The 18,924-nt window shown below is 40.8% G+C and overlaps 1 protein-coding gene across 5 annotated transcripts in view; it reads left to right on the forward strand.

The window, feature by feature from the left end:
• The first annotated feature begins 7,464 nt into the window (after positions 1-7,464).
• Positions 7,465-18,924, forward strand: part of FREM1 (FRAS1 related extracellular matrix 1) — an 80,428-nt gene continuing 68,968 nt past the window's right edge. For all 5 annotated transcript variants that reach the window (XR_008233701.1, XM_052778469.1, XM_052778470.1 and 2 more), the window contains exon 1: positions 7,465-7,546. The gene's annotated coding sequence lies outside the window, so the exon portion shown is untranslated. The remainder of the gene's footprint in view (positions 7,547-18,924) is intronic.

Consider the following 18,924-nt stretch of genomic DNA (forward strand, 5'->3'; position numbering starts at 1 on the left):
TGGTCCACGAGGGTTTGGTGGAATGATTGGAGCAGGAACAACAGACTTTAAAGAAAAGGATGAAAAACATGGGCATTTTGAACATGTATTTTGAAGCCTAGTTGTGAGCATTGTTACAAGGAGCGGGCAAACTGCCAGCATGCAACAGTCCTTCATGTCATTTGGGTGTTTTTAGCCTGTGGTGTCTGACTACATTTTGAACTTTTAGTCTTTACCCTTTCTCTCCTGTGCTTCTTGATGTGAAAAAAAATTGCTTTTTCTATCCCTTGTTAGGTACATTAAAGAATAGGGCAGCTCTTCACAAGCTGGAATCTAATTATTTCCTCAATTATGGGGACATCACTGCTCCTCCAGTGCCTTCATTAAGTTACTGTCTCCAACTGTGCCAAATTCATTACTTCAGTGTTGCTTGAGATCTCTCTATGCCCTCTGTGAGCATACTGGTTGTCTCAGGAAGGGATGGAAAAGGGTTCATCCTGCGCATCATGTGTGACACCTGTGTGACAGACCAGACCATTCCCACCCTGAAAAGTTAGAAATGCTGGTCATCATCTTAGCTGCTGCCAACCATTTCATACTATGCTACCTGAAGATTTGAAAAACCAAATTTCTATCTTTTTACCCTAGATAAGCAGTGTATGGCAGCAGCCTGGAAGGGAAATGGGAAGAATCAATACCTTTATAGATGCTGGAAGCCCAAGCACAAATATTTGTAACTACAATTTCTAGAACTGAAATTCTGTGATGAAGCTTAAACATGCAAGCATGCCTTTTAATGCTGCAGAAAATGCTCTGCAAGAACAGTGGTAGCCTGAGTTTCTCTTCCTACTGCATTGTTATGTATCTCTACTGTCTTGATCCAATGAGGGACAGGCCACCTCTGATGGTCGCATAGTCCCACAACCCCGTTGGGAATGGACCCCATGGTGAGGCTGCCCTGGAGGGCATGGAGAGAGGGTTCTGCTGCTGTGCGGCCTGCTGTGCCTAGTCCCTCTCACATCTCTGAAAAGAAAGACATGGCTATGAAGTGGTGTTTTGCTGATTTGCAGTATGTATGCTGATCCTTATGGCTGTATAATTTGAAGAAGCCTTAGAAGTGGTGATGTGCTCTAGGTGTATCCAGGCCAAGGACTGCAGGGGCTGCCAAGATGTTCAAGTCTTTAAAGATCTCCATTCACTGTTCCTCTGCAACAACTGAGGGTCTAGCCCAAGATATGAAGAATTTTGAGAAAAATAAAACTGTTTAAAAATAGAGAGAATAGCATCAGGTATGGATTTTTCAACGAAGCTCCTCATTTTACTGAAAATGCTACTCACCTTTGTCTCAAACTTCCATTTCAGACAATGTTCTGATTTTTGGATCTGCTTGGCGCAAAGCAAATGTTTGCGTGCGGCCTTTGGGTAGGGCTTGTTATTTGTCTGATTTTCCAGAATGCCATTTATAACTTTATGTTTAGTGCCTCTTCTGCAGTCAAAAACTTGAATATTTTGTCTTTGTGATCAAGGGCTTTGCTATTAAACATACTCTGCATGTATTTTCCAGTGAAGCAGTTGGCAGTGACACAGAGCATTTGATCTCCTGTCAGCTATTCTCCATGTAAGACATTAATGCATTAATTTCTTTAAAAGTTGTGTGAGATTAATAAAGACTATAATGCTAACACTTGTTGCATTGCAATACATGTCTTTACTCCCTGGATCTTTATCCGAACCTGAAGTGGATTATTTTTAGACTCATTTCTTGACATTACATGAGGCTCAATTAATAGTTATTTCCTTTCTTTATCATCTGTGACACAATGCTTTGTTTGCTTTTAATTGAAATACCAGACAACCTTTTTTCACAAACACATGGTGCATATATTGAGTTGCCATTACTAAAAATAGAGAAGATTTCAAAAATTTATGTCAATTACTGACTATGGATTCAGCATGCATTCGATTTTTATTCCTCATGCCCTTTCCTTTTGTATCTGAATACATAATGAGTGATCACAATTCCCAGCCCTCTTGCCTGCAGGGCACCATTATAGAGCTGTGCTCCATTTTTCTTATGGAGAAGCAAAGGGAACCACACAGTGACTGCCTGTGAGACTTAACACTCTTGATGAGCATTACATTATCTCAGTGAATATTGGGTTGGACTAGATAATCTTTGAAGGTCCCTTCCAACCCAAACTGTTCTGTAATTCTGTGATTTTAAACAAATACAGAAAGAGCTCCTAATGAGCCTATCTGCACCAAATGATGAGAAATGTTAATTGTGTCAGAATATATCGCATATAATTTTAGAATAAACTCCGCAAAAGTAAGTGATGTGTCCTCACTTGATCATGCAGGGCTTACTGTAAAGATGAGTTACATGCTGTACCAGAATTCCTGTAACAATCTCAGATATTAAGGACACAGCTATAGACATTTTGGGAGAGGAAGTCTTTGAAGGTATAAGTTAGATTTTGTAGAAATGCTGGCTTTACCCAAAGAATCATTCATGTATATTTCCAGCTTTATAAAAAACCCCACCTTTTATTTGCTGTAACATAAATGAAAACAGCACCTTCGCTCTCTCTCCTTTGTTCTTTGCCAAAAGACTACGTGGTTTTAATCAAAAGACTACACTATTTCAGAGAGCAATCTTAGTAAGCATAAACAAACCATTTTCCATGATATGTGAAATAAATAACATTGTTGTTCTCTATAATATGTTCCAGTTGAGAACCTCAGTTACAAGCATACACCTTGACTCCTTAAGAGCAATCATGCCTTCAAATAGCTTTGATACAATTTGGGCATCAATGGATCAGGTCATTTAACATGACTGAGATGAGTGGAGTTTTCATTTGATAGGAAAACTGAGACACAAAATGCTTTCCAGGAAGTGGGACTGAAGCTTTTGCGCTGAAACCAGTATCCAGAATTTCTAACTTTAGATGTTATGCTCAATCTGGTGAGCATTTTGACATGCTGATATGTCTCTGCCCTGTTCATTACCTGTTAGAAGTAAGTTGAAGGGCAGCTGTGCTTGCAGAGAGATTCTCGCTGCTACTTAACCCAAACTAAACCTCTAAATGCAATCTGAAGTAAATAACAGTAACTTTTCTGCTGGTTTGATGCTTTGCAGTAGTGTAAATACAGGCTTCCTTGTATTCAGTAAGTGGCTGTTGTCAGTGGATGGGATCTGGGTAATGTCCCTCATTCCCTGAAGATTAACAGCTTGCCTTTCTATCACTTTAGTGGAAGTGTATGCAGGTTAAAACTCCCTTTAGGTCACAGCTTCTTTTTTCAGACAACACACAATGTCATGCTTCATAAATTAAGAGGTCAATTGTTTGTCACTGGAGCTGAAAATATCTCCCTAAAGGTTAGGCCTCTGAGAGATTTTTTAAAGTGCTGGCAAGTTTCTATGACAATGGTTCTTTGAAAAGAATGTTTTCTGATACTTATCAGGAAAGAAACATCAACAGTAGGATGCCTTATAATTTTGGACTCAACAACATAGAAACCTTTGCCACACTGTTCGCAGTGTCACTTGACATTCTTATTGTTGATTAAAGGGAGAGTTAAACCTATGTCATGTAAAACTCAGTAGCACTGATAAAATGTAATTTCCAGTCTTCTTCGTTCCCAAGGACAAGAATGGTTTTGTTGAATACAGCCAAAACCAATGCTCTTTACTCACACAGCTGTACTACCAAATCTCAAGGGCTGCTTTGTTGCATGTCCATGCTTGTAAGGGGGTAAGTGTCATCTGAATCCAGATCTCCTGACTGCCAGGCCACAAACCATTGGGTTCTTTATGAAAGTCACCAAAACTGCTCAGGACTATGTTCCAAACTATGAAGATATGTAGGACCTGTGTTACAAGGAGTCTGCAGACCGTAATGTCTCTGCATAGGCACCTCTCTCTATTCAGTTTGCTACTGCAGCGACCTTTCCAGAACATCACTGTCACTCAGTGACTGTGAGTGAGTGAGGGTTGAACCAAACAGAGAAGCTTTTTCTAGTGTCTTGGTCTTGGATGAGGCTTTTCAGTGCCTCAGAAGTGGAAGAGGAAACGGATGTACTCCCTGCAGCAAAGACCATCTTCTCTGTTGTGTTATATATGTTAATTGCTTTATACTATGAAAATTAACCATGTTTCTTGCTTGGCTGTACCTGATAACCAACAGATCCTCAGTCTCCTATGGGAGAGCTCAGAGGAATAACTTGTATAGTACTTGCTTGGTAATGCTCCAGCAAATACCTTTGGATAAAGAGGGAAAATAGCCAGCAGACCTTTTCATTGTGAATTTCAATATTAAATTCTTGTTTGTAATCTCTGGGTTATTGTGGATGAAGGCGACAGGCTGGAGCAGCAGCATTACCCTCCTAGTTGTGGTGGTGGTGCACAGCGCTGCAAAGAAGCCCCAGCCAGTGACTCCAGCCACAAGCATGCAGGAGTCCTAGATGATCCTTGTCTCTTCTACAGGAAGTGTGCTATTTCTTTAATGGCATGAACATGATTATCATGTACTTATGAACTTGATTATGGGAGCCACTAGGCAAGTCTCCATGCAAGCCTAGCAGATTGACAGCACTTTACAGGATCAGCTCTCTGTCAACATATCTACCCTTATTTTCCTGTTTACCATCTGACCTGGCGTGGCTGATCTGGCATTTTTATGTTTAGGAAGAACATAACTTAGTGCACTCAGGGGCCTTCCCACATTTGCGATAGCCAGGAGGACAGTGAATCTTTATGGACAGAGTATATATAGGCTGGGGAAGGAGAAGAAAGTAGGTTTAATACTTCCCCTTTTAAACATGAAATTTCACTCTGTTCTCCTCAGCCTGTGTTAGAGACTGAAGAGTGGACTGCTGCAGCCAGGTACTGCAGCTCACAGATTAAAATTTCTGCCATGTAGTAAATACCTGGGAAATAATTGTATCCTTTTCCCCCCACAGTTCAGCAGATATTCCTGTGTACAGTGCTCAGGTTTGGGATGAGCATGAGACTTTCGTTACTTTGAGAACCTCATCCTCCTTACAGGAGTGTTGACTGAATGTGCAGATAACAGGCAATCTGTGGTTTAGGCCATTGCTTACCAATGCAAGTCAAAATGAAAGAGAAGGGATTGGGGGGTGCGGGGGGTGCGGGATGTGTGTGTGTATGGGAGGGGTTGTGTTCTTGTGTGTTTTGTGCCTCAGTTACACTTTTTTTCTTTTCCAAATAAAGTCTGGAAGGAAAGGGACTGATTACATCTATACCTTGTTAAAGAAAGCTCACAGAAAACAGTTGGCATTAGCTTCATATCAACAGTCTGGGCTGCACAGTTTTAGCTAGTAATTAAGAAGGAATATATACTGTGCGTAAGTTTCATTCACAGGAAATGGAACCATTCTCTTTCCTGTGTGGACAAATGTTGAAATAAAAAGAGTGAGTATGTGTACCAAAGGCATGTCTTGTCTTCAATGCTCTGGCATTTCTCAAGAAAAGCTTTGGTAATTTTAGGCTATCCTTCAGATAATGTGACCTTGATAGATCACAAAAATTAACTGCAGTTAAGGAGTACAATAAGAAATGAGATGCCAAGTTCATTGCTGGAGTAATCAAACTGGTTTGAAAAGAGCTTCTGCAATTATGTTATGGATTAATGGGTCAGAGAAATTATACTTTAAAATAAGCTGCCACCTTTTTAATCAGTGTGTAAGTACAGTTATGTTGATGATCCTAACCAGACCACTGTACAATACAAACAGGTCATTCATCATGGTGAATTAGAAGCTATGTTCCAGCAATCACAAACACAAACACACAAGCTAACCCACAGCCATCCACATGACTCAGAGGAGATAAATACTCTTTCAAAGTTTCTCTGAAACTTGAAAAAATCTGAGGATTACTACAGATCTGAAACTCAGGACAGTATAGCACTCTGATGCTAGTATTGTACCTCAAGGAAATTTTTTTTCCCCCGTGTTTTTTCATAAACAAATATAGCCTAGATTGTATCATATTACACATGGTGTAGCTTTGAGTTCATTTTAATTTTTAACAGCCATCTGTTTTCTTCATCTGCCTTTAAGTCATGCCACAGGAACATCTGCTGGTTCTTTTCTTTCATACTATTGACTTCAGTTTTGCATTTTTATAGTGCGGTTTTGTTTCCATATGACGGTCAAAATCAGCTTGCTTTTTCAAAAAGGGGCAAGGGGAGGCAACATGCTACAGAGTTACAGTCATGCTGGATTTAGCCCCTGCTTATACAGGGAACCTGAGAGTCAGTAGCTTTTCCCCATGCTGTCCCTCTTCCACTTGTAACAAAGTCCTGTGGCCGGGCTGAAAATCTGTTTGTCCCTTACGCTTAAAAGTGTTTTTGGTCCTTGTGCTGAGACAGGGGTAGGGTGATCTGTCCCTGGTAATTCTGTCCTGTATTACAACTTTGTATTACAGCCTCTGTGCTCTGAAAATGTGAGCTGTCAATTTTACTCCTTAGGATGCACCAACAAGTCACTGTGGGGTAGTAAATTTTACTTAGACTCCCACTAGCCAGTCAAATCTGCAAATCTGATGTGAATCTTGTGACAGAAGGCTGGAGAGATATCTTGAATTCTACAAGGTTTTAAATAATTGGTGGGATTTGGCCTATAGTCTTCCTCTTTCCTGCTGTCCTGAATGAAAAAAAAAAACCAACCCAACAAAAAAACCCAGCCCCAAATTGGAATAATCCTGGATTTTCCTTCATTGCAACTGCAGTTAGTCAGTAAATGAAAATATGTTAATTTGAATACTTAATACTTTAACATGCAACAGGATTTTGAACAGCAGTTAACTGAACATTTCATCTTGTAAAATATATCACATTTATAAATAGGCAATATGCATTACTGTTAAATTGATAACTCGCTTGATCTTAATTTCATCAAACTTGCTTTGCTATTATCTTATGGAGCAAATTAATCATGTCTGTATTTCAATAAAGACTCTCTTTCCCTTCTTGTGGGGGAAAACTGATTTTAGGTCACCTCTTTGTCTATGAATCTTTAATACATACATGAGTGTGTGTGTGCGCATGCATGCGTTGAAGGAGATAAACTAGCAGAAGTGGGGAGAAAAAATGAGCAAACCTTATTAACAGGAGCTCAGTTTTTAGTCCCAACAGACTTAACTAGCAAAAGGGGAAAGGAAGATCTGGGGCTGGCTGCCAGAGAAGCATTGCTGAGTGTAAACACTCCAAGGCATCTCAGAATGCCCTTATCATAGGGAGCCCCAAAGTGTTCGTGCTCTGGGACACTGCAGTCAGGAGCAGTCTTGCAAGCAGAGAGTGTTTATTGTGGATTTTTAGCACGGAGAAAACTACAGCCAAGCTGACCAGAAAGACTGAAATTTCATCTATCTCCCCCCCTCCCCCCCGCCCCCCGCCCCGTGTTTCTCTCTGTCGCTCACTCATTGGATTTCTTTCTCTGCCAGCCTTTTAAACCAGAGATTACTGGGGCAGTGACATTCATTATTCCTTTTATTCTAGTATGATCTCCCGTTCAGCCTCCTGGAGAAACACTGCTACCTGTAAGTATCTGCTTCGTGTTTGTCGTGTACACCGAATGCTGTGTGTTTGTGGCTGTAACAGTGTTTAATAACTTGCAACATTCAGTTTGCTGCTGAATGTTGCAGCAAAGCAGTAATTTTTATACTCAGGATGGATGAGAGCTCAGTTCTAACTTTGGAGGAAAAGAGTCACTGGGTCTTGCCAGTAGTTTAGTAGAAGTTAACTTGGAAGTTAAGCATTCCAAGCAGCTTAGTTTATCCTAATGTTCGAGTTGATAACAGATTTCTCAATCATGCTGGCTTTCTTCCATCAGCTCTAAAAAAACTTTGTGGTTTTATCTTTTATAAAAGCTTGGAAGCACTAAGCCAGATTTCTTTTCTTAAAATTGTCTTTTTAGTAACACACACTGGGAGAGAGAAATGTGATAAAAAGCACTGAAAAACATCATGAAAACTTTCAATATTAGTAAGTCTTTCCAAAAGATACATTTCATTTAGCTGGGAGAACTTGTTTCTTAACTGCATACTTTAAAATTGTAGACTTTTATTTTGCAGTAGGGATCTGTGAGAGTTTTCACATTTTCATGTACATTCAGACAGCTGACAATTAATCTGAATTAGACAGATGTTCATTGGTCATATGTATGTGTAAATGTTTATGTGTGTTTCTGAACAGACACATACATGCTTACACATTTCCTGCTGATTTCTATGCATTTATCTAGAACCGAACTCTAAACCATCACCTTTTACAGATTAGTTGCTGTCACTTTATGTTGTGGTGAGACACTTCAACAAATCCTGCAGATAATTATACGTAGTTTCTTGAAACGGTTATTAAAAGGGGATTTTGCAAGTTACATTTTTGCTAGTTAGAGAATTCTACTAGTTCATCATCTCAGCTAACTCAGGACTACACGTTACCTTAGGCAAAATGCATCTCTGCTGTTGACATGTGTCCAAGGTGTCTGTGGGAAGCATTGGTACTGTAAATCACCAGTTGCTTTCACAGTAAAAGAGCACACACATCAGTAGAAGCTGTCCCATCCCTTTTCTCTTACTTGGGTGTTACTGCTGTGGGCCTGCCAGCACTTTCTTCATGATTCTTCCGTAGGGTTTATTTTGCATACAACGTGACTGCATGCAGATCGTTTTGACCTAGAGAATGAGTTGGCTTGGGTCTGGGCACCTTTAGATTTTGAACATTTTTCCCAGCATAGATCCCTGCTCTGAGAAGAATTAGGCAAGTATAAGGACAAGTGATTAAACAAGTCCCTGGACAATGACTTGATTTTTTAAATGAAAGTACTTCATGCCTGTTCATTCACTACAGTTATTTTCTGCAGTCCTTGAAGTAGTCTTGATAATATTAGTCTATGATAATATTGGTTACAGTACAACTGGTCTTGATAATACGTGTCTATGATAATATTAGTTACAGTACAAGAGGAATTAATTAATTCATGAGGAAAATAAATGATCACTGACTTCATCAATCTAACAGTGAACTTAGATGGCAACAATAGTATGTGTAGTAAAAACATCACAGTACAACAGCACATACTAGTCAAATAATGATACATTAAAAGTGCAATCTGCTTGACTGTACCTGTTGAGCATAAAGGGAGACTGGGCAGATCATTTGTCATCAACACTTTAACTTTGCTTCTTTCATTTTTTGAGATTCTGTGGCAGTCGTTTGTGAAGCCAGATTAATTTATTTTATGCTAATGGCTGTGTGGGCTAAAATTACTCTAGCTAGGGTGTCCGTGCACAACTTCAAGTCTTCACAACTTGCAACACGAGATCCTCAGGATAATTCAGCTGCCTTTTGTGCAGTTGGGTAAAAAAACCTGAATAGACTACATTTGGGAAGCTGTTAAACATTCCCTAATGAAATGTGTTACTTCCGTCTCTAGTTGCTATCATTGTGAAGCTTGCAACAGTATTTCAAAGACTCTGATAACCGGCTGTGAAGATAAACTGCAGCTGGATTGTATTTGATTTTCTGACAAATGTTGTCTAAAACCATTATGGGACTACATGATCCGACAGGTTGTAGCTGTGCTGTGCTGGTATCCTGAATGCATAAGGATATACCTTTAGCAATGAAAATTGTTAACAAAAGAGGAACTATGGTTTTGGTTTTTTTTTTTTTTTAGTGGATCTATATTAATTTTTATGAGCTGTGTAACTGTTTCATCTGGTGCATACTCCTTGTTTATCAAACATAATTTGAAAGCAATCATACCACATCTAAGTAACTTACAGATTTCACAGAAGAACCTCAAATAATTTTTGATTTGTATGTAGGGAACATCAAACTCCCAGTGGAGTCCCCTCATATACCTTCGGAAACCTAAATTTGTGTCTGGGCTAATTCTATCCTCTTTACCTTAGACAGCTATATAAACAGGAGGGAATTGCTCTTTGGAAGCACATCTTTTGCTCCCAGAATATAGCAGTAATCCTGGAAAAAAGCTTAAACAAGCATCTAAGTTTCACACATCTAAGGTGCAAAGAGATGAACCAAGCCACTGTGTTTGTGGGAAAGTGTAAACCACACCATCTACAAGCTGTTAAAATGTAAGCATTCAAAAAAAAAAAAAAATCCTCTGTGTAGCATGTGCAGCAGATTGCAAGTCTTCTTTTGTTTAGCACTGTCAGATGCAGCACACCCTCCGGTGATCTTGTTTTTGTAAAGAACAGTCTGCAAAGTCTTCCTTCTCAAAAATTCAAAACCTTTGCCATTACCCTTAAGGCTCATCAGCTGAAAGCTCAGTTAAGCCCACACTCAGTTAGCCAGCTAACCAATAGCAGTGCATAAAGAAATTTTTCTAAAAACACCAAAACCACATGCTGTACTTCAGGTAGATTTCTACATGTAAGAGGAAGTCTGCCAGAGATGGAAGTCCACTGCTATTTCATTGCTCTGTACTACCATGTAGAACAGAGTTGGGTGTTATCACATACAACTTACTGAGTGCATGAGCAGATGCGTAACACTATGGAGAGGTGCAATGTTAGTGCTACTGCATTTCACCACCACTGCCCGATGGTTGTTTTGCAGAAGTATCAGACCTTGCAGTTCATGGTGTAATGAAACAGTGTCATTGTTGGACAGCTGGTCACAGGTTCCTTGTCCCTGCTTCCTCACCTTACTATTTGTTGTGCAGGAGGCTTTTTCTGCTCCTTTTCTATGGGTTTTGACACCCTCACACTTGTGGGTCAGAGATGCGTTCAGTCTCTGGTGGAGCTGCTCTGAAGTAAGTCAAGCTCATCTAGCACCTCATGCATGAGATCTGACCATAGCTTGCAAAGGTCATAGATAAGCATGGAGCTCCAGAGCTAGAAGCCTTGTGTTGCCATGTTAGGTACCGAATGCAATGCTGTCATTTCTGTCTTCACCCACCAAAGTTACGGATCAAGGTGAAGCTAACGATTGTGTCCTTATAACACAAGCACGATGGTCACTGACTAATCCTAGGCTGTTTGCTGAGTTTCACTATTTTCTTTCCTATCCATTGCTCGTTACTTGCTAAAATGAAATGCCTTTTCAAAGAAGTCAATGGTCGTGGGAGATTTTCTTTATCCACTACAGTCCCTTCACTCACCCACACTTTCCATTACTAGGGGTAGTTTTCATTTTTATTTTTGGTGGAATCTGGGTAGATTAGGGGAAGCCATTCCACTACCCACATGTCGTAATAGACTGGTCTTGTCTTATGAAGAGTAGGTCTTATTCCCTCTCTGCAGTGCGTATGATTATACATGAAATAAAAAGGATGCTAATCTAGCCTTTTACTTTACTGTTTTCACTAGTTTCCTCCTAGTTTATATCTGTCCATCCCCCCCATAACTAGGAATCTCCAGGATCCCTCTCTCCCTTCTTGAACAGGAAAAGGAGAAAAGAAATTAAATATGGTCCTGATCTTTACAATTGTGTCATGCTCTTAGGAGAGTACCAACATGACATTAAACTACAAAACAATGACAAGATCCAAATACACGTTCATGTCTGGTAGAGAATGGGTTGTCAGAAAGTGGCAGTTCCTATTTGTGTAATGATCTTAAAAACCCATAAGGGGCAACTAAGAGAAAATCAAAATCACTTTGTCTTTTTCCTCTCAACTTCTGTTATGCGAGACAGTTTTCTGGGCTTAAAAGAGTAGAGGGCAAAGACGTTTTCATTGGTCTTTTGAGGAGAAAATGTTTACCTGTTCAGAAAATGCAGTTAGCTGTTAGTCCCTTATCTTTATTAAAACAAGAGCCCAAGACTTGATTTTATTTGCTTTTGCAGTTGTCTTCATTATAATAGGCATCTGCTAACAATGTGATCTCGATTTCTATCTCAAAATTTAAAGTAGTTCTAACAATATAAGCAGATCTATTTAACACTTAAAAGGGAACAATGCATTGTCTTCAAGATGGTCTTTAAGGGGCAACCACAATCAATAGCTCCTTTTTGTTAGTCTCAGTCTGGGACTCTGACCTGCTCTGCCCTTTTAAAAGTATGTTGTGTAATGGTTGAAGGCCAAGCTGTTAAGTATCCCTGCTCTTGATTGATTGAAAGTCTTCCTCTCAATGTTTCTCTTTCGCTTTATTTTCTTGTCCATCACTGTCTGAGCGCCTGCCCCCCCTGCGGCTTAGCTCTGTTTAAGGGGAACGAGCAGAGCACTGCTCCTTAGACAGAAAACCCTCTGACCTTGCAACTACTTGATGGAGTAGGGGGTCTCAAAAGGAGTGGAAATCAAAAGGGTTTAGCAAGGGCTAAAGAGGAACCCTGTGGAAAAGAATAATTCAGTTTTCAGCCTTGCCTTAAGCTGCAATACTTGGCATTACAGTGCAATAATGTTTATGGTGTTATATTCCTTTTTTTCTCCTCTACTACCTGTTTGCCTTTGTGTAATGTCAAATATGCTTTCAGTCTTATATTGGCCCATCAGCGTATGGGGATACTTCTGCACTCAGTTTCCACCATCTAATATCCTAAGCTTGGGTGAGTTATAACTTGGTGTACAGCAGCGACAATATCACACTGAGTATGAAGTCAGAAATAATCTCTGTAAATTGAAACTGTATTAGGTTTTAATCTGCCAATCACTGTTAAAATATCTGTAATGTGAAAGAGGGTAAAACGAAGAAAAAAAGGTGTCTTTTTTTTCCTACCGTACAGTATTCTGCTTTAATACAACCTAGAAACAATGAAAAAAAGAAATGTCAAGAACCTGGATATATCTGATGTGCTTCACATCCTTCAGCTCTTTTCCCTGATGAAGAAAGGTCTATTCATTGACCATGCCATGAAACACTTACTGTTTCCTTACTTTGCTAAAAAGTGTATAGGATTTGTCAAAAAGTGCACAGGACTTCTGTTCGTAGACCAAAACTGAGGGAAAAAAAAAAAAAAGGAGGGAACTGTTGCCTACCATTCCTTAACTCAGCAAATACCTTGCTGAATACTTAGTTTCTATGTGACCTATAATCCCTGTTTTTAGTGCATGGAACAAAAACATTAAATAGCAAACAGTCCAAGGGGCACATGTGTTAATTACACATTCTGAAGTGACAACCCCCTAATTTAATAGCTCAGGATCCTTTCATTGCCCTGGGCTAAGTTTTAATTGCTGTAATAATATTCGTCTTGTTTCCTAGAAATAGAGAAAGGCTGCTATTTGTTTTCTTTAATCCCATCCTCAAAAAAAAAAAAAAATCCTATGTTCTTTCTGTTTCCTGTAAACTTTTTCTGGTGTTCATTAAAATAAATCAGTCCAACTTCCAGCCCACAACAATCATACTCCATAATCCCCTTCAAGCTTTGCAAAAGAAGAGGGCTATTTTGGATCCAAGTGTTCAGTGAAATCTCCCTGGCAACCAGAGATTTCGTCACAAACAGAGAAACTCTTAAGGTCTCATCCAAATCCCATTGAAGACTTTGGGTGTCACTGAGACTTGGCTCAGAGTCACTAGTGATTACAGATTTTGCAGTCAGGTTTTAGGTATTACAACTGAGAATTATTGGTGGTGTTTCTGATCTTATTTTCAGTTGTTTTGCACTGGTAGATAGCTATCTAAATCCTTGGGATTAGTCTTTATTTACATCACATTACCCCTCCTCAGAATCAAACTCAGGAATCTGTACCTTTATAATTTCTAAATAAAGAAGAAGTGCTGGAAACCTTCCCACCAATGTATTCATATTTGCATTCTTAGAAGTAAATTTCATTCATGCAGGAGTTGTAATGACCCCAAAAATTTTTCAAAAATTATCTAAAATAGCAGATCTACTCGACATGGATCTAGAGACGCACAGCTGAGTGTTTCTGTGTGTACCTCTGGATGGGTCCTGCACAGATATGTGTTTTCTCCAGAGTCTGCTGTTGGAGGGTCATCTAGCTTTCAGTAACACATGGATGCTCTTAGGGACTTAACACAGTTCTCCGGTTTCCTGAAGCCAATGAACACTTGACAAATTGGGAAGTGTTTTTCAGATATTTTGTGATGATGATAAGTCTACAGCAGTCTTTGAGTCCCTTTTTTGCAGTATTTCTTTAGTCTTTTTTTTTTCTCTTTAAGAATCTTGAAAACCAGTTGTATTTGGTGAGAATGCTAATGTTTGTAATCCGCTATTGCATCATTTCTCACATGTGCTCCAGCAGCCCTGAGGGAAAACTAGTTCTTCTGGCATTTGGAGGAAATTTTTAACAAACCACATCTGAAGTTCTCAGTAACCCTCCCCTACATTGTCCCCAGTCTGGTCTGCCTGTCTCTGTTAACTCTACAGAGTCATATCCACCACCTCTTCAGAGGTCACTTCTCCCTATGCCTTCTCCCCTGGGCTCTTCTGCAGAGCGGGACAGGGGTCTGCCAGCAGATGAGGAGCATCATCAAGTTCCCCTTGCTGAGTGCCTCTTGCACAATGCCTTGGACACATCTTCGGGACTCCTTTTCCAGGCTCCCTTATCTCAGGGTCAGCTTGGCCACTGTAACTCTAATTATAGGAAAGGAGATCTCTTTCTTTGTTGCCACATTTTTTATACCAGTATGGTTTTATATTGGATCTCATGGGAATTACTGTACAGTTTGAGGGGTACAATACAGTGTTTTGCAAAAATACACCAGGTAATTAAATTGGGTCCTGAGAACCAGACAGCTCTGTCATTACAGATTAGAGTCATCACATGATTTAGGGTGTAAAAGACCTCTGCAGGTAACTGCTCCCACCCCTTGCTCTCAGCACAGCCAGCTTTTACGGCAAGTCCAGCTTCAAAGTTACATCAGGCTACTCAGGCCCTGATTAATTTTTTTTTAAATATCTCTGAGGATGGAGACTCCACAACCCCTCTGGGAAACCTGTTCTGCTGACCATGCTCACTGTGGCTTTTTTTTTTCCTAATATCTAATGTGAATTTCCCTTGTCGTGAATTTTGTGGGTTCCGCCTTGTCCCTTTGCTATGCACCTCAAGGCTCACTGCACTCTTATGTTAGATGTCTAAAACCAACAATAAGCCCTCTCTTCTTCAGGCTGAACAAACCCAGCTGTCTTGGCCTCTCTTCATAAGATATGTGCTCCATCCCCACTGAGGGATAACAACTGATATATGATATATCACTGAACTGACATGGCTATTTTACTTCTGGGACTGAAGCAGGTAGCTTTCTGTGAGCTTGTAGGCACACAGAGCACCTGGAGCTGGTTCAGGTGTTTTGCCATATAGACAGACCCTTAGAAAGTCAATGAGGAAACAGCTTAGTTTAAAAATACTGATTCTCCTAATGTGTTGTTCATGAACACCATTATTTCATTAAGCCTCTAAGTATATCTGAAATATTGAGGTGCATTTGGAATTACATAGTGCCTCAGTCATTTGTTCATCCTGCACACACAGGTAACAAGCCAAGGAATACTATGGATCAATCAGGCTCAGCTATGATATTAAGGGCAGAATAGTAAGGAGACTGTAAGGAAGTCCAAAGCAGCCACAAAATATGGCAGTGGCATCACCAGCAGTTGTAGAGATGCCAGAGAGCAACACTCTGTCACAGTGGATCAGCACAAGTACTGTGTAGCACACACATGACTTTGCTGAAGCAATGGCCTTCTTCACACAGAGGGGAGAATCTCACGGCATTCACTCCAAAACCTTCTCATTTTATTGCCATTATATACTGAAAGGATCTCTTGTCATTTCATTTTGCTATCATTGCATAAGTGATTGAGAAAGTAAAGTTACGCTTCTCAAGATCTTCACTTGGCCACAAAAGGAGACATCCCTGCAGCTGACAAGTAGGGGCCAATTGCTGGAACATATGGGGCAAATGCGTATAGCGATAGAAAAGCAGTGCCTGCAAGCAAAAGCAGTCAAAGCAAGACTGTAATACACAGTGACAACATGGGACCAATTTTGTAGCAGAGAACGGCTCACACAACCACCATGGAACTGGCCAAAATGCTCCTGGCTCCTCTTGGAGCCTTTCTGCTCTTAGTGTTTGATGCAGGGTAAGAAAAAGCAGCAAAGATACTACTGCCTGTGCCTGGGGTTTATACATGCACCCAGTGCTGGGGTTTATGGGGCAGGCACCAGAAACAGATTGATGTGGACTTTGTCAGAGTCAAGGTGCAGATGTCTCTGCATGAACTACTCTGGCAGTGCCTGTTGGAGAGACACAGCTGGCTTTCCCTTCTTGAAAGAACATATGTAAGGTGTAAAGAGAACAATACATTTCTTGACCAGTGTCATTCCTGAACTGGTAATTAGGCGGCCTCTGAACTGTAACGTGATTTTGTGGTAGCTATCCAGGTGGGAGTGGAGAAAGTCAAAACTGTCCAGGCTTTAATTTTATCATTTCTCATAAGGTACCTAGTGCCCTGTGAATAAAGGTATTTTGCACTGTAAATCAATGCCCTTGCCACAAAGTTAATGGCATTGTCATGAGCTGTAAACAGCTTGGTCTATGCTTGAGAGTCATTGCCTGCCTCTTAACACTTTGCCAGGTCCGAGTCAGAGTCTAAAATTCCTAATTATTTTCTTCTTATCTGAGCCCCTCTATGGCTTAAGAAACTGGGTCTTCTCTGAAACTAGCTGAGACTTACTCATGCATTGCTTCTTCATCAGAGGCTGGAGTCCAAGGACTTAAAATCCATTTTAAAATCCAGCTTCCTGCTGGCCAAGGATCCTGGCATGCCTGAAGTCAGAGGAGACATTAGGCAGAGCATCTTCTTGAGACATATGCTAAGGAAGTTATTTCACTTCCCTTAGCCCTATCTTCACTTTGTTTGATGCAGGAAGTAGGAAGAGGGCACAGCAATAGAGAAAGCTTTCACTCAGAACATCTTTCCATGCTTTGCAGCTGGTATTTTAAGGAAACACAGATTATATTTGATAAATGTTAGCAATCCATGCATTATGCGATAAATACCATTCAGATATCCAGGTTAAAAGGGTGCACTTGCTGCAAACCATACTTTCTCAACTGGAGGCTGAAGTGTAATCTGTTTTCCTCCCCCTCTTTCCAAGTTGTCCTTTATAGGATTGCAGACTGTGTTTCAAAAATGTGAATTTTAGGAAGTGGAGTGCTGTCTCAGATGTTCTTATTTCAATGAAGTGCTATGCATGGCTATTCCACTAGGAAGAAACAAAAATTAGCAAGTACTTTGGGCATGTTTACATACCTGGATTTTAGTAAAAGGCCTCTGTGTAAGTAAATTTTTTTGAAATTATTTGAGATTTTTATTTGTTTCATAGAATCATAGAATCATAGAATCATTTCAGTTGGAAAAGACCTTCAAGATCATCGAGTCCAACCATTAACCATGCCCCCTAAACCATGCCCTGGAGTACCCTGTCCACTTGCTTTTTGAATACCTCCAGGGATGGTGAATCAACCACTTCCCTGGGCAGCCCATTCCAATGTTTGACAACCCTCTCAGTAAAAAAATTCTTCCTAATATCCAACCTAAATCTCCCTTGCCTCAACTTGAGGCCATTTCCTCTTGTCCTATCTCCAGACACCTGACAGAAGAGACCAACACCCACCTCACTACAACCCCCTTTCAGGTAGTTGTAGAGAGCGATAAGGTCTCCCCTCAGCCTCCTCTTTTCTAGACTGAACAACCCCAGATCCCTCAGCCGCTCCTCATAAGACTTGTGCTCAAGGCCCCTCACCAACTTGGTTGCTCTCCTCTGGACACGCTCTAGCAGCTCAATGTCTTTCCTGTAGTGAGGGGCCCAAAACTGAACACAGTACTCGAGGTGCGGCCTCACCAGTGCCGAGTACAGGGGAACAACCACCTCCCTGTTCCTGCTGGCCACACTGTTCCTGATACAGGCCAGGATGCCATTGGCCTTCTTGGCCACCTGGGCACACTGCTGGCTCATTTTCAGCCGGCTGTCAACCAGCACCCCCAGGTCTTTCTCTGCCGGGCAGCTTTCCAGCCACTCTTCCCCAAGCCTGTAGCGCTGCATGGGGTTGCTGTGACCGAAGTGCAGGACCCGGCACTTGGCCTTGTTAAACTTCATATGATTGGCCTCAGCCCATCGATCCAGCCTGTCCAGATCTCTTTGTAGAGCCTCCCTACCCTCAAGCAGATCGACTCTGCCTCCCAACTTGGTGTCGTCTGCAAACTTGCTGAGGGTGCACTCAATCCCCTCATCCAAATCATCAATAAAGATATTAAACAGAACAGGGCCCAACACCGAGCCCTGGGGAACACCACTTGTGACCCGCCGCCAACTGGATTTCACCCCATTCACCACAACCCTCTGGGCTCAGCCATCCAGCCAGTTTTTCACCCAGTGAATAGTGCACTTATCCAGGCCACGAGACACCAGCTTCTCAAGGAGTATGCCATGAGAGACAGTGTCAAAGGCCTTGCTGAAGTCTAGGAAAATAACATCGACAGCCTTTCCCTCATCCACTAGGCGGGTCACCTGGTCGTAGAAGGAGATCAGGTTGGTCAAGCAGGACCTGCCTTTCGTAAACCCATGCTGACTGGGCCTGATCCCCCTCTTATCCTGGACTTGCCATGTGAGTGCTTTCAAAAGTTCTGGAACACACTAAAAAATTTTGAACCATGAATTTCATTCCCTTTCCTCTGGCTAGAATTCGACATTTTCTCTCAGCTTTTGTTCAGACTGATGTGGCTGCATAATTTTAGACCAAAATGGAAAGATTTTTAGATAAAAAGCTAGAAAACCAGAGTTAAGGTTTGCAGCCCAGACTACACAGTCAACATTCATCTAACTTTAAACATATGTTAGTCCCAATGTCTTCAATTTGAATCTGAGCTGAAGGGAGTGGATCTGCCTTGTGTTACTTTAGGAAGTGATTAATTTTAAAGAAATTCTTAACTGCTGATCATTTTTCAGTGAAATGTAAAACTGGGTGGATATGTGCAT

The sequence above is a fragment of the Harpia harpyja genome, chromosome Z, assembly GCF_026419915.1.
Source record: "Harpia harpyja isolate bHarHar1 chromosome Z, bHarHar1 primary haplotype, whole genome shotgun sequence".
NCBI classification, from domain to species: Eukaryota; Metazoa; Chordata; class Aves; order Accipitriformes; family Accipitridae; genus Harpia; species Harpia harpyja.